Raw genomic sequence first — 12,246 nt, 5'->3', positions numbered from 1 at the left:
GCATAACATAGCGTGACAGACTTACAGGTCCTCTATCTATACATTAGGATCCTGTCTATACATTAAAGCAGTATCCACAACATTACTGTACTAGGACATCACATATCCTTCATATAAGACAAGGACTATTTATAGTATTCAGAATATTAGGCAGACCAGATGGGCCGAATGGTTCTTATCTGCTGACACATTCTATTTTACCTAAATAACAGCATATTAGATCTTCTTACATGATATATGTTGTATATGTCTGTTTATATTTATAAGAACATATAAATTTGATATTTTTTTTCTTAGTGGAAAATTCCCTTTTTATTTTTACCAATCTAGGTGGACTAGGGTAAAACTTCACCACCCAGGCCCAACAAAGCTCATATTATTAATCCTTTTTGAGAATGAAGACATTTAAAATTTTTGTGTTTTCATTTTTTTCCTCCTTGCCTTTGAAACACTTAAAAATTCCATCCACAGACCCATATGAGTATATTTTACCCACCACCAATTGTACTTTGAGATCTTTCAACATCAAAACACTCCACATTGAGCTAAAACATCAATTTATTCATATTCCTAAAACCCTATTACATCAAATATAAAGTACATACAAAAATACTCATCAATTAAATATGTCAAAAGTTGTCCTGAAATGAACAACTGTATATCCCGATGTGTTTCCCCGTGTATCTTATGTTATACAGCGGTTCATCAGGGGATCACAAACAGAGTGGATATAGAGGTGGGGGGAAATGCATTAAAAAGCAAAAATTCATAAATGGAATAATAGACAATATAAAAGCAATACAAAAGCAACAAAGGAGTCTACATATGACACTTAGCAAACCACTGATCACATATAAATAGCTGGACAGAATGCTTGAAGTGTCTTGATGGCTACTGATCCTGTAGCAAAAGATGAAGACATACCACACAAGAAGCAAACAAATGTAAGAACATACATAATAGTGCTCAGATACATATATGCTGATATACTAAAGTTAGTAGCAGACATATAGCACATAAATGTGATGCAAAAAAGAGAGAGAAAGTACAAATATACACAAAAAAAAGAGAGAAAACAAAATAAAGGTAGAGCCAGAAAGAATCATGAGAGAATAAATAATAGTAATAAATCAATACGGACTATACCATATAGTAAATAGAATTTAAAATTTACCTCCAATCAATGGATTAATGTACGGTATCAGAGGAGGAGGAGACAGGCAAAAATCATCATATAGACTAGATGGACAATATTCCTCTATAATTTAAAATGAGATACCAAAATACATTACCAAAATAAAACAAATCCAAAGCTAAACCATAATCCTCTCCACATAATAATAAAAGCTAATACCTCAAAATAAGAGCATTTCAGATACATGGTTATTCCCTCAAACAACCGGATAGACATTATTTGAACCATATGGGTAAAATATGACTCACTCCCAATACTAGTCCCAAGAAGTGAATGGCCCAGATATTGCACATTTCACCTATGAAAAATCACAATATAATGATTGCTATATAAAAGCTTCTATATGTAAGCCAAAACAGCCACCACCACTTAGAATGTCTTATATTCAAAAAAAAGTGCTTTATATCTCTGACCAGTTCACAAACCGTCCACAGAACCGTTTTGAGATGCTCCCATTTGTCGCTATGATTCCATGATACTGATCTAAAACCAGATATAGGGCAACAATGTACCATAACTCTAAGAGGAAGTATACATCAAACCAAATATTAAGAGTTCTTACCTCCCAATCCTGTATTCATATAGATAACGCACACTGCAGCTACTGATCCGGGCTGCAGGTGCCGAGTACTCCACTCACTCCCTTAACCCCTTAAAGGAGAACTCCAGAATATAAACATTTTTCCCCATACTGCCGGCAGTAAAAAAAATTAAGATGTACATACCTTCCTCCGCTCCCCCGGGGCCTCCGGTAACCGTCTCCGGTCTCCGCAGCAATCCACTTCCTGGTTGCCAGTGGTCGGAGAATCATACTGCGCTCAGCCAATCACCAGCCACAGCGAAGTCCGACTCGGCCGGCGATAGGCTGAGCGGCAGTGTGAGAACGCTTCAGGACACAAAATTCTTCACCACACCGGCACCTGCGGCCGGGGCCAAAAACGTCACACTGCCGCTCAGCCTATCGCTGGCCGAGACGGGACTTCACTGCGGCTGGTGATTGGCTGAGCGCAGTAAGACTCTCCAACCACCGGCAACCAGGAAGTGGATCGCTGCGGAGACCGGAGACAGTTACCGGAGGCCCCGGGAGAGTGGAGGAAGGTATGTGCATCTTTATTTTTTTACTGCCAGCAGTATGGGGGACAATTTTTATAGTCTGGATTTCTCCTTTAAGGACGCAGGGTTTTTCCGTTTTTGCATTTTCATTCTTTCCTCATCACCTTCTAAAAATCATAACGCTTTCAATCTTGCACATAAAATTCCATATTATGGCTTATTTTTTGCGCCACCAATTCTACTTTGCAGTGACATTAGTCATTTTACCAAAAAATCTACTGCGAGACAGAAAAAAAATTAATTGTGCAATAAAATTGAAGAAACAATCTCATTTTGTAACTTTTGGGGGCTTCCGTTTCTACGCAGTGCATTTTTCGGTAAAAATAACACCTTATCTTTATTCTGTAGGTCCATATGGTTAAAATGATACCCTACTTATATAGGTTGGATATTGTCGTACTTCGGAAAAAATCATAACTACATGCAGGAAAATTTATACTTTAAAAATTCTCTTCTTCTAACCCCTATAACTTTTTTATTTTTCCGCGTACGGGCCGGTATGAGGGCTCATTTTTTGCGCCGTGTTCTGAAGTTTGTATCAGTAGTATTTTTGTATTGATTGGACTTTTTGATTGCTTTTTATTCATTTTTTCATTATATAAAAAGTGACCAAAAATATGCTATGTTGGACTTTGGAATTTTTTTGCGCGTATGCAATTGACCATGCAGTTTAATTAACAATATATTTTTATAGTTCCGACATTTCCGCACTCGGCGATACCACATATGTTTATTTTCATTTACACAGTTTTTTTTTTTTAAGGGAAAAGGGGGGTGATTCAAACTTTTATTAGGGAAGGGGTTAAATGACCTTTGTTAACTTTTTTTTTTTCCACTTTTTTTTGCAGTGTTATAGCTCCCATAGGGACCTATAACACTGCACACACTGATCTTTTACTCTGATCCCTGCAAAGCCATAGTTTTGCATGGATCAGTGAGATAGGGGCTCGATTGCTCAAGCCTGTAGCTCAGACTTGGAGCAACCAAACGCCGATCGGACGCGACGGAGCAAGGTAGCTCGCATCCTAGCTGATCGGGACATCGCGACTTTATCGCAATGTCCCGATCAGCCCGACTGAGCTGCCGGGAAGCGTTTACTTTCACTTTCAGACGCGGTGGTCAACTTTGATCGCAGCATCTGAAGGGTTAATAGCGCGCGGCACAACGATCGGTGCCGCACACTATTAGCCCGGGGTCTCGGCTATCATTAGCAGTCGAGACCGACCCGGTGGGATGCGGGGTCACGGTGTGACCTTGTTTTAAACACCGGGCGTAGGGCGTACAGGTACACCCTACGTCCTTAACAGGTTAAATATCCCTCGCATAATCGCGTGCAGCCAGGACGCCAAATGCGTCATTTTCGATCCCAGCACATCATGTGATCGCTACCTCACATGCACTTACTAGCTGGAAAAGGGATATCTCCGGTAACTATCAATCATGTCATCGCTCAATTGCAAACATCACAGGATCGGTACACATTCCATACACTGAGAAAAAAGGTCAAACCGGCCATCTGCCTTTATCACACATGGGTCTTTTACATAGATATAACATCAAGCACCATGGTCAAAGCAGCCGTAGAGGGTAATGTTTTTAGAAATTTATTATTCTCAATTACTGCAGTTTTATAGATCTCAGAAGCAATAGAGGCATAATGAAAAGGAGGGGGACAGCACTACACAAAGCAACTATAAGTCATGCATTCATTTAGGCCTAACAGACGGGGCTACAGAACGCATTCTAAAAATCCACTCTGACTTTTTTTTGTAAAATACCTCTATCCCATGTTACCCCCCCCCCTTTTCTTACAAGCCCTCTTAGTCTTACCTACGTATTGTAGGGGGCAATGACATGTGCCTTAATATATTACACCCTCCGTATCACAGTTGGCAAAGTCCCGTATCCTATATTCGAGTGGTTCTCAACCTGGGGTACAAGTCAACCTGGGGTACTTAGCAGTTCTTCAGGGGGTACTTGAAAAACAATCAGTAATGGCAGCCACAGCCACTGGTTACTGGTCTGAACCACTTAAAAAGAAATGGTAGGCTGACGCCACTGCAGTGAAGAGCAGGAGGACAGCAAAGGGGGAGCGCGGGCACTGGGCTGCTGTGGGCAGTAACTACCTTCAGCTTTGTTGCTCCACTGCCCCTGGCCTACAACTATATATATATGGGGGCAGTTTGGGGGCCTACGGCTATATTTGGGGGCACAGAGGGGGCCTAACAACTTTATGGTGATTCAAAGCGGGTACTACCGTGTTTCTCCGAAAATAAGACGGGTCTTATATTAATTTTAGTCCCAAAAAAACACACTAGGGCTTATGTTCAGGGTAGGGCTTATTTATTTATGGGGGGCTGCAGGAGTGTGGAGGATGGGGGGCTGTAGCACTGTGGAGGATGACGCACTCCCCGCCCCCCATCTGCCACACTGCTACAGCCCCCCGTCCTCCCACAGCACCCCAACCTCCACACTCCCACAGCCCCCCCCATTCTCCACACTCCCGCAGCCCCCCATCCTCCACACTCCCGCAGCCCCCCATCCTCCACACTCCCGCAGCCCCCAATCCTCCACACTCCTGCAGCCCCCCCATCCTCCACACTCCTTCAGTGTAGGGTAGAAGTGTAGAGGACGACAGGGGAAGGGGAGGATGGGGGGCTGCAGGAGTGTGGAGGATGGGGGCATCCTCCACACTCCTGCAGCCCCCCCATCCTCCACACTCCTGCAGCCCCCCATCCTCCACACTCCTGCAGCCCCCCATCCTCCACACTCCTGCAGCCCCCATCCTGCACACTCCTGCAGCCCCCAATCCTCCCCTTCCCCTGTCATCCTCCACACTCCTACCGTACCATACAGTGCCCCCCCACCCCTCTACCATGATAAACTAGGGTACCGTTACACATTTTACCTTCATACCCTGCGGCAAGATCTCCTTCCTGTTTCTTAGCAGCCAGGGGCAGGGATACATCCGTGACGTCGGCTGTTTTAAAATGATACCGCCCCTGCCCCGGCTGAATTACGGTAAGGTAACTTGCCACGGGACCAGCCAAAGGAGGCGAGGGTGGCCAAGGGGGCTGTGGGGTCTGCGGGGTCTTCGGGCATTACCGTACTGGGGTGGCCGGGGGTGTGTGGGGTCTGCGGGCATTACTGTGGTGGCCTGGGTGGGTGTGGAGTCTGCGGGCATTACTGGTGTGGCCGGGGGGGGGGGGTGGAGTCTGCGGGCATTACCATACTGTTGTGGCCGTGGGGGGTCTGCAGGATTTAGAAGTAGAATCCTACACCAGATAGATGGTGTGGATGTGTAACAATTAGAATAATACAATACAGGAATATGGGTGCACTACTGTGGTAGATGTATACAATGACATTGGCTGTCCCTCAACACTACGAATATCTTCCAGGCAGCATTAGGGTAGCACCTGCGAGGCCATGCACCTATATTAGCCAACTCAGGTGGGGCTTGCAGCTTGCCTCCCCCCTCCCATTGTATGTGTGCTCATTCACGCTGGAGGGTACCTGGGAGGCTGTGAGTCGACCGAATGCTGCCGTAATTGCCCACTGGCCCCTGTTTTGCTTATCACGCACAGGTAGGATTAGCGTTAGGTCCCGCGCCATTTTGAGAAACCTTGGCGTTGGTGTGCGGGCTCTGGTATGTCCTTCATATTTGGCTATACTGGCGAATGTCTCAATTTTAACATCAGTGTTGAGGGATAGCCAATGTCATTGTATACATCTAACACAGTAGTGCACCCATATTCCTGTATTGCTGTGTTCACACTGTGTCTGAGTCTAGCTTGTACCCTGCTCTCTGTATGTTATATTCCTGGTTGGTATTCTGGAGTCTATTCAGACTCATCTGGTTCTAGTCTAGTGTTTCAGCGCAGGAAGGGACCGGCGCCCAGGTGTCGATCCACCCTTTAGAGTGGATGGGGAAGTAGGCAGGGAAAGCGGTTTTAGGGTGAGTTTAGGTCTCACTCTCTCTGTCCCCCCAGACGGTCATGACAGAACCACTGCTATATTCTCTATCAGTAACCACACTACAAATGGTCTTACTTTGATGGACATTAGTGCACGCCCTACACCTACTACACCGAAATGTACCCACATGTTTCCTCTCTAACCAGGTCCCTTCTCTTTTGGGTCCCTGAAAGTGGCTGTGAACCAGCCTCTCTAATTGACCTCCCCCTCCTGAATGTTATTGGTATGGGGGAATCAGATCCGTAAGGTCCGGATCACCACATAAGATGGGCCAATGCCTCCTCAAAATATTTTTGACCGTCTCAGCTTTATTATCATAAGTGCCAGTTAGTCTAACTACATCATCTTCTGTGGTTACTATTTTTGGAGTCAGTAGGGTTCTGCACTCCAACACCAGGGCTCTTTTATATGAAGTTGTAAGAGTCTCAAAGGGGTACCCCGTTTCATTAAATCTGTCCCTTAGATCTTTGGCTTGTTTATTAAAGCCCTCAAGGAATGAACAGTTGTGACGTATATGTAGGAATTGCCCTGTAGGTATTCCCCTTTAAGGGGTTGGGGGTTAGAACTATCCCATCTAAGCAAACTGTTTGTCACTGTGGGCTTCCTGAAGGTGGTGGTTTCTAAAAACCGGCATCTCCCCTTCTAATGAACACATCCAAAAAAGGTAATTTGTTCAAAAAAGGTAATTAATTTAAAATGTAAAATTAAGGCCATAGACGAAATCCTTAAATAAGCCTTCACTTCTGGACCACACAACAAATACGTCATCTATGTATCTGCCCCAAAAAATAATATGTTGATTCAAGCTGCTTTCCTCCTCCCCAAAAACAATGATACTCTCCCACCAGCCAAGGGATAAATTTGCATATGAGGGAGCCACTGGGCTCCCCATGGCAGTTCCCCTGAGCTGGTGGTAGGACCGAATAAATTAAAAAATAAAATAATTATGGGTCAAAAGAAAATCAAGCAGCTGGATGACGTATCCGCTGTGTGCCCAGAAGTGAATGCCCCTTGTCTGGAGAAAAGATGAAATGGCCATAGTTCATCCTCATGCCTGATAGAACTATATAAAGCTTCTACATCAATTGATACTAGAAGCATGTCACTGTCAAGCTGGATACCATCTATCTTTTGTAAGGGATCACTAGTGTCACGCATATATGACAGAAATGAGGACACATATTCCCTCAGCACTTGATCTAAGTAAATGCCAACATTCTGAGTGATAGAATCTACCCCTGACACTATGGGGCGCCCGTTTAAAGGGGGCAAACTGGACACATGAATTTACACTCTTGATCAGAAATCAATTTATGATCTAGACCCCCCCATCAATAGTTGTTCTAATTCATCCTTGAATTTACTAGTAGGGTCGCTCAGGATGCTATTGTATGACTCACGGTCTCTAAGCAACGATAATGTCATCTCTCTATATTTACATGTGTCCATAACCACCAGATTCCCACCTTTATCTGATGGTTTGTTATATTTGAGTCCTTTTTTAATGTTCTTAGTGCAGTCATTTCACTATCTGAAAGGTTAGACGGTATCTGATCATTCCATGAGGAATCTTCTCAAGTTCCTGAGTCACCACTTCTAGAAATACATCTAGATTTGGTGAATCCATGGGAGGGGGCATCCTGACAATTTTAGATATTAGCTAGGTAAATGAGCCCTGTCCTATGTCCCTCTCACTTTCCGCAAGTAAATCTGCCATCGTTCTCACATATGGCAAATTCTCATCCGAGATTCACAACTGTTGGCATTTTTCACGATCACAGTTCTTAAAAAACTTCCTCCATTTAAGCTTCCTGATGAAAAAGATTTACATCCTTAACCCAATCGAAGGCCTTAAACTGTGTAGTGGGTACAAACCCTAGGCAGAAAGATAAGACAGAAATTTCGGATGGGGACAGAAATCTAGAGGACAAATTTATTACCTGATTCTCTGTGCATTTGCGTGATACATTCTCTCCCGAAGGCCATATGCCGTTTCCTTCCCCTATAAAAAAAAAAGAGGAGGGCAAGGAAGTATGGGAAGACGCTGAGCCTCCGCCTCTTCTTCCCCTTGCTCCTCTCCGATTTGCCCCTCTTCCCTGACCACTAGCATGATTCTGCCTACCTTGTAGGGAAGGAAAGGGACGTGAAGAATCACCCCTCCTCTCAGAGTCGGACGATTCAAGGTCTGATGTAGATGCCTCAGTCCCAGGATAATACTCACTTTGAGACTTTTCCTGAAAAACAATTGCTCTTTTTTCACGAAACTCAGTAAGGTCACGTACAAACTGTTTGTGTTTGGGTTTTTTGAGAGAGGTATAAAACCTATCCACCGAGGATTCTAAAGTGGCCTCCGATGATTTTTCTTAAGTTGAAATTCTCAGCTTGAAAAGAAAATGATCATTTCAAATAAATGACACATTGGTTCACATACACAATATGTCTACTTTATGTTGGCATCATAAAATAGACATGTTTTAACTTTTTGAACACATTAAAGGGGTTCAAAGTTTAGCAGCAATTTTCCAATTCTTCGGGGCCCAGTTCAGTTTGAAGTAGATTTAAGGGGCTTTCATGTTAGAAATCTTGCATACATGACCCCATTATAAAAACTGCACCCCTCAAAGTATATAAAATTACATGCAGAAAGTTTGATAACCCTTTAGGTTTTCAAAGCAAAAGTGGAGGATAAAAGTCAAAATCTCAATTTTTTACACAAATATGTAGTTGTAGCCCCAATTTTTTAATTTTTGTAAAAAAAAGAAAAAGCCCCTCAAGATTTGTAACCCAATATCTCCTGAGTATGGAAATACCCCATATGTGGATATGAAGTGCTCTGCAGGCGCGCAACATGGCTTAGGAGGGAAGGAGCGACATTGGGCTTGGAGAGATAACTTATAACTTGGCTTTCGGGGGACATGGAACATTTTAGCTACGAGGAACGATTAAAGGAGTTACAATTGTTTAGTCTTGAGAAGAGACGTTTAAGGGGGGATATGATAAATGTATATAAGTATATAAATGGCCCATACAAAAAATATGGAGAAAAACTGTTCCAGGTTAAACACCCCCAAAGGACGAGGGGGCACTCCGTCTGTCTGGAGAAGAAAAGGTTTAGTCTAAAGGGGCAACACACCTTCTTTACCATAAGAACTGTGAATTTATGGAACAGTCTACCTCAGGAACTGGTCACAGCAGGAACAATTAATAGCTTTAAAACAGGGTTAGATACATTCCTGGAGCAAAATAACATAAAAAATAAAGACGGCCCAGTGATCATGTGATAGATCACATGAGCGGGCGCAATGCGGAAATGTGGCGCATAGAGCTGACAGGTAAGACAGCAGCATAGTGATTGGATAATCCAGGACAGGTAAACCGGAATGGATTTCTGTGATTGGTTCCTTAAAATTAAACACTCCGGATAGGTTGAGATACCTGTCGCTGAGTGATGACAGCACAAACAGACCATATATAAAGAAGTGTTTGACACGTGGAAAGGTGTTTGCCCATTGTTCCTCCTGAGGATGGTGCAGTAGCGCCGAAACTAGTAGAGGGGGGCAAATGATAGTGTTTTAAATCTGTCTCGGCCCACTCAGATAAAGGGTAACTGCAGTTCCCTATACAATTATACTAGTGAATTTATTCACAGTTATCAGAACACAGTGGACCCTGACATGGGATTTTAACGTTTTGGTCACAAATATTTTATCAGAGCACCATTAAAAGTTACGTTTTAGGGAAGTCTCCCTGTAATAGGGATCTTGTGCCCTGGGCTTCCTTTGCCCCGGGCTTTAGTAATTTTTCGTAGAAAGTGATCCCTGACTTCCTTTAGGGACTAGTTGTGTAAAAAATAACATTAATGCTTATGCAGAATTATAAAACTACATCCCTTCCCCTTATCCACTTACACCCTTCCCTTCAATTCTCTGGTTGGACTTGATGGACGTATGTCTTTTTTCAACCATACTAACTATGTAACTATGTTGCACTTACAAAGTCCCCATGGTGCCCAAATAAATGTGACTCCATTTTGCAAACTACACCTCTCAAGGAATGTATGTAATAAGGGGTGCAGCGAGCATTTACACCCCACAGGTGTTTGATACAATTTTGGAACAGTGGGCCATGAAAATAAAAAATAAAATTTTTTACACTAAAATGCTAGTATAACCCCAATTTTTTTCACAAGGGGTAAAAGCCACCCAAAATGTGTTACTCATTTTCTCCTGAGAATAAAAGTACCCTATATGTGGACATAAAGTTCTGTGCGGGTGCATGGCAAAGCTCAGAAGGGAGGAATCGCCATTTGGCTTTTGGAGAGAGTATTTGGCTGAAATAGTTTTGGGGGCCATGTCGCATTTGCAAACCCCCCCATGGTGCCAGAACGGATGTCTGGGCATGCTGGGAGTTGTAGTTTTGCAACTGCTAGAGGGCCACAGTTTGGAGATGATTTCAATGCCACACCGGACACCTGAAGCCACCACCGCAATCACTGATGCCGCTCCTGAACCCGACACCTGCCTGCATGTAAGGGACACTGCTGCCCATGTTCCCCCACTCTGTTCGAACTACCCTGGGTGGGCAGAGCAGGGGAACTTAAAAGGGCAATGTCATTAAAATTATAATTTTTTTAATATAATACAGTAGGTAAAATAAAGATTTATAATTTACTCCCTGTAAAAAAAAGTATTTTATGTCATTTTTATGGCCTTATAAATCTGGCCAATAGGGGTCTCCCTTCCAGTCCAGATTGCATTCCGTCTGCTCAAAAGCCTCTTTTTAATGACTATAACTTTTATACCTCATATGATTACATGTAATCTTTTGATTGCAAACACTTATCAGTGCTATAGCACATCATTGATCAGTGTTATCGGTGCCAGTAGCGCTGCTAGGGAGGTGGGGGCAGACCGTACTGAATGGCCTGCCTGTCACTAATAAGCTGCACTACAACTATCCCGCCCCTCATACTCACCCTCCACAGAAATAAATAATATATTAAATTCATACTATGTCGCACCAAGGATATCCGGACTCTGGGGGTTAATTTTTTGGCCGCATGTTGTGACGTTGGTTGGCAGAGTGCTTAGGCAGGTGTTAACGTTCGGAAGGAAGGCAGCACAGCACTAGCAGTCACAGGAGCAATAGTGAAGCCACAAGAATCTTTGCTCGGCACATTACTTACCCCAAGGTGAGTTTTGGCGACTGTTTTGGGGTTTGGGGAGCTGGGTTATGGGGGGGGGGGGTGTTCCGCTTGCATGAGGAACAGTAATGTAGCGGAGTAGGGGGGGTGCAGGCATAATGCACAGTGATGGAGGAGAAGGGGGTGTATGCTTATGGAACTGTAATGCAGAAAGGTATGTGCATGCATGAGGAACAGTAATAGAGGGGGTGGGGGCAGGCGTGAGGCACAGTAATGTGTATAAATTCAGAGGGCACAGTATGTGGCAGTATTATATTCAAAGGGCACAGTGTGTGGCAGCATTATATTAAGAGGGCACAGTGTGTTGTAGTATTTTAATCAGATCGCACGATGTGTGGCAGGATTATATTTAGAGGGTGCAGTGTGTGGCAGCTTTATATTTAGAGGGGTCAGTGTGTGGCAGGATTATATTCAGTGGGCACAGTGTGTTGCAGTATTATAATCAGATCGCACAGTGTGTGGCAGGATTATATTCAGAGGGCACAGTGTGTGGCAGGATTATATTCAGAGGGCACAGTGTGTTGTAGTATTATAATCAGATTGCACAGTGTGTGGCAGGATTATATTCAGAGGGCGCAGTGTGTGGCAGCTTTATATTCAGAGGGCGCAGTGTGTGGCAGCTTTATATTTAGAGGGGACAGTGTGTGGCAGCTTTATATTTAGAGGGGACACCATGGGCGTCCGTCACAACAGACTAAAAAATTACTTTTGGGCATGGGGTGATACCATTTTCTACCGCAATGGGTGACACAAACCT

Source organism: Hyla sarda, chromosome 1 (assembly GCF_029499605.1).
Source record: "Hyla sarda isolate aHylSar1 chromosome 1, aHylSar1.hap1, whole genome shotgun sequence".
Taxonomy (NCBI): Eukaryota; Metazoa; Chordata; class Amphibia; order Anura; family Hylidae; genus Hyla; species Hyla sarda.
The sequence above is the reverse complement of the archived record's forward strand: the minus strand, read 5'-3'. Positions refer to the sequence as shown.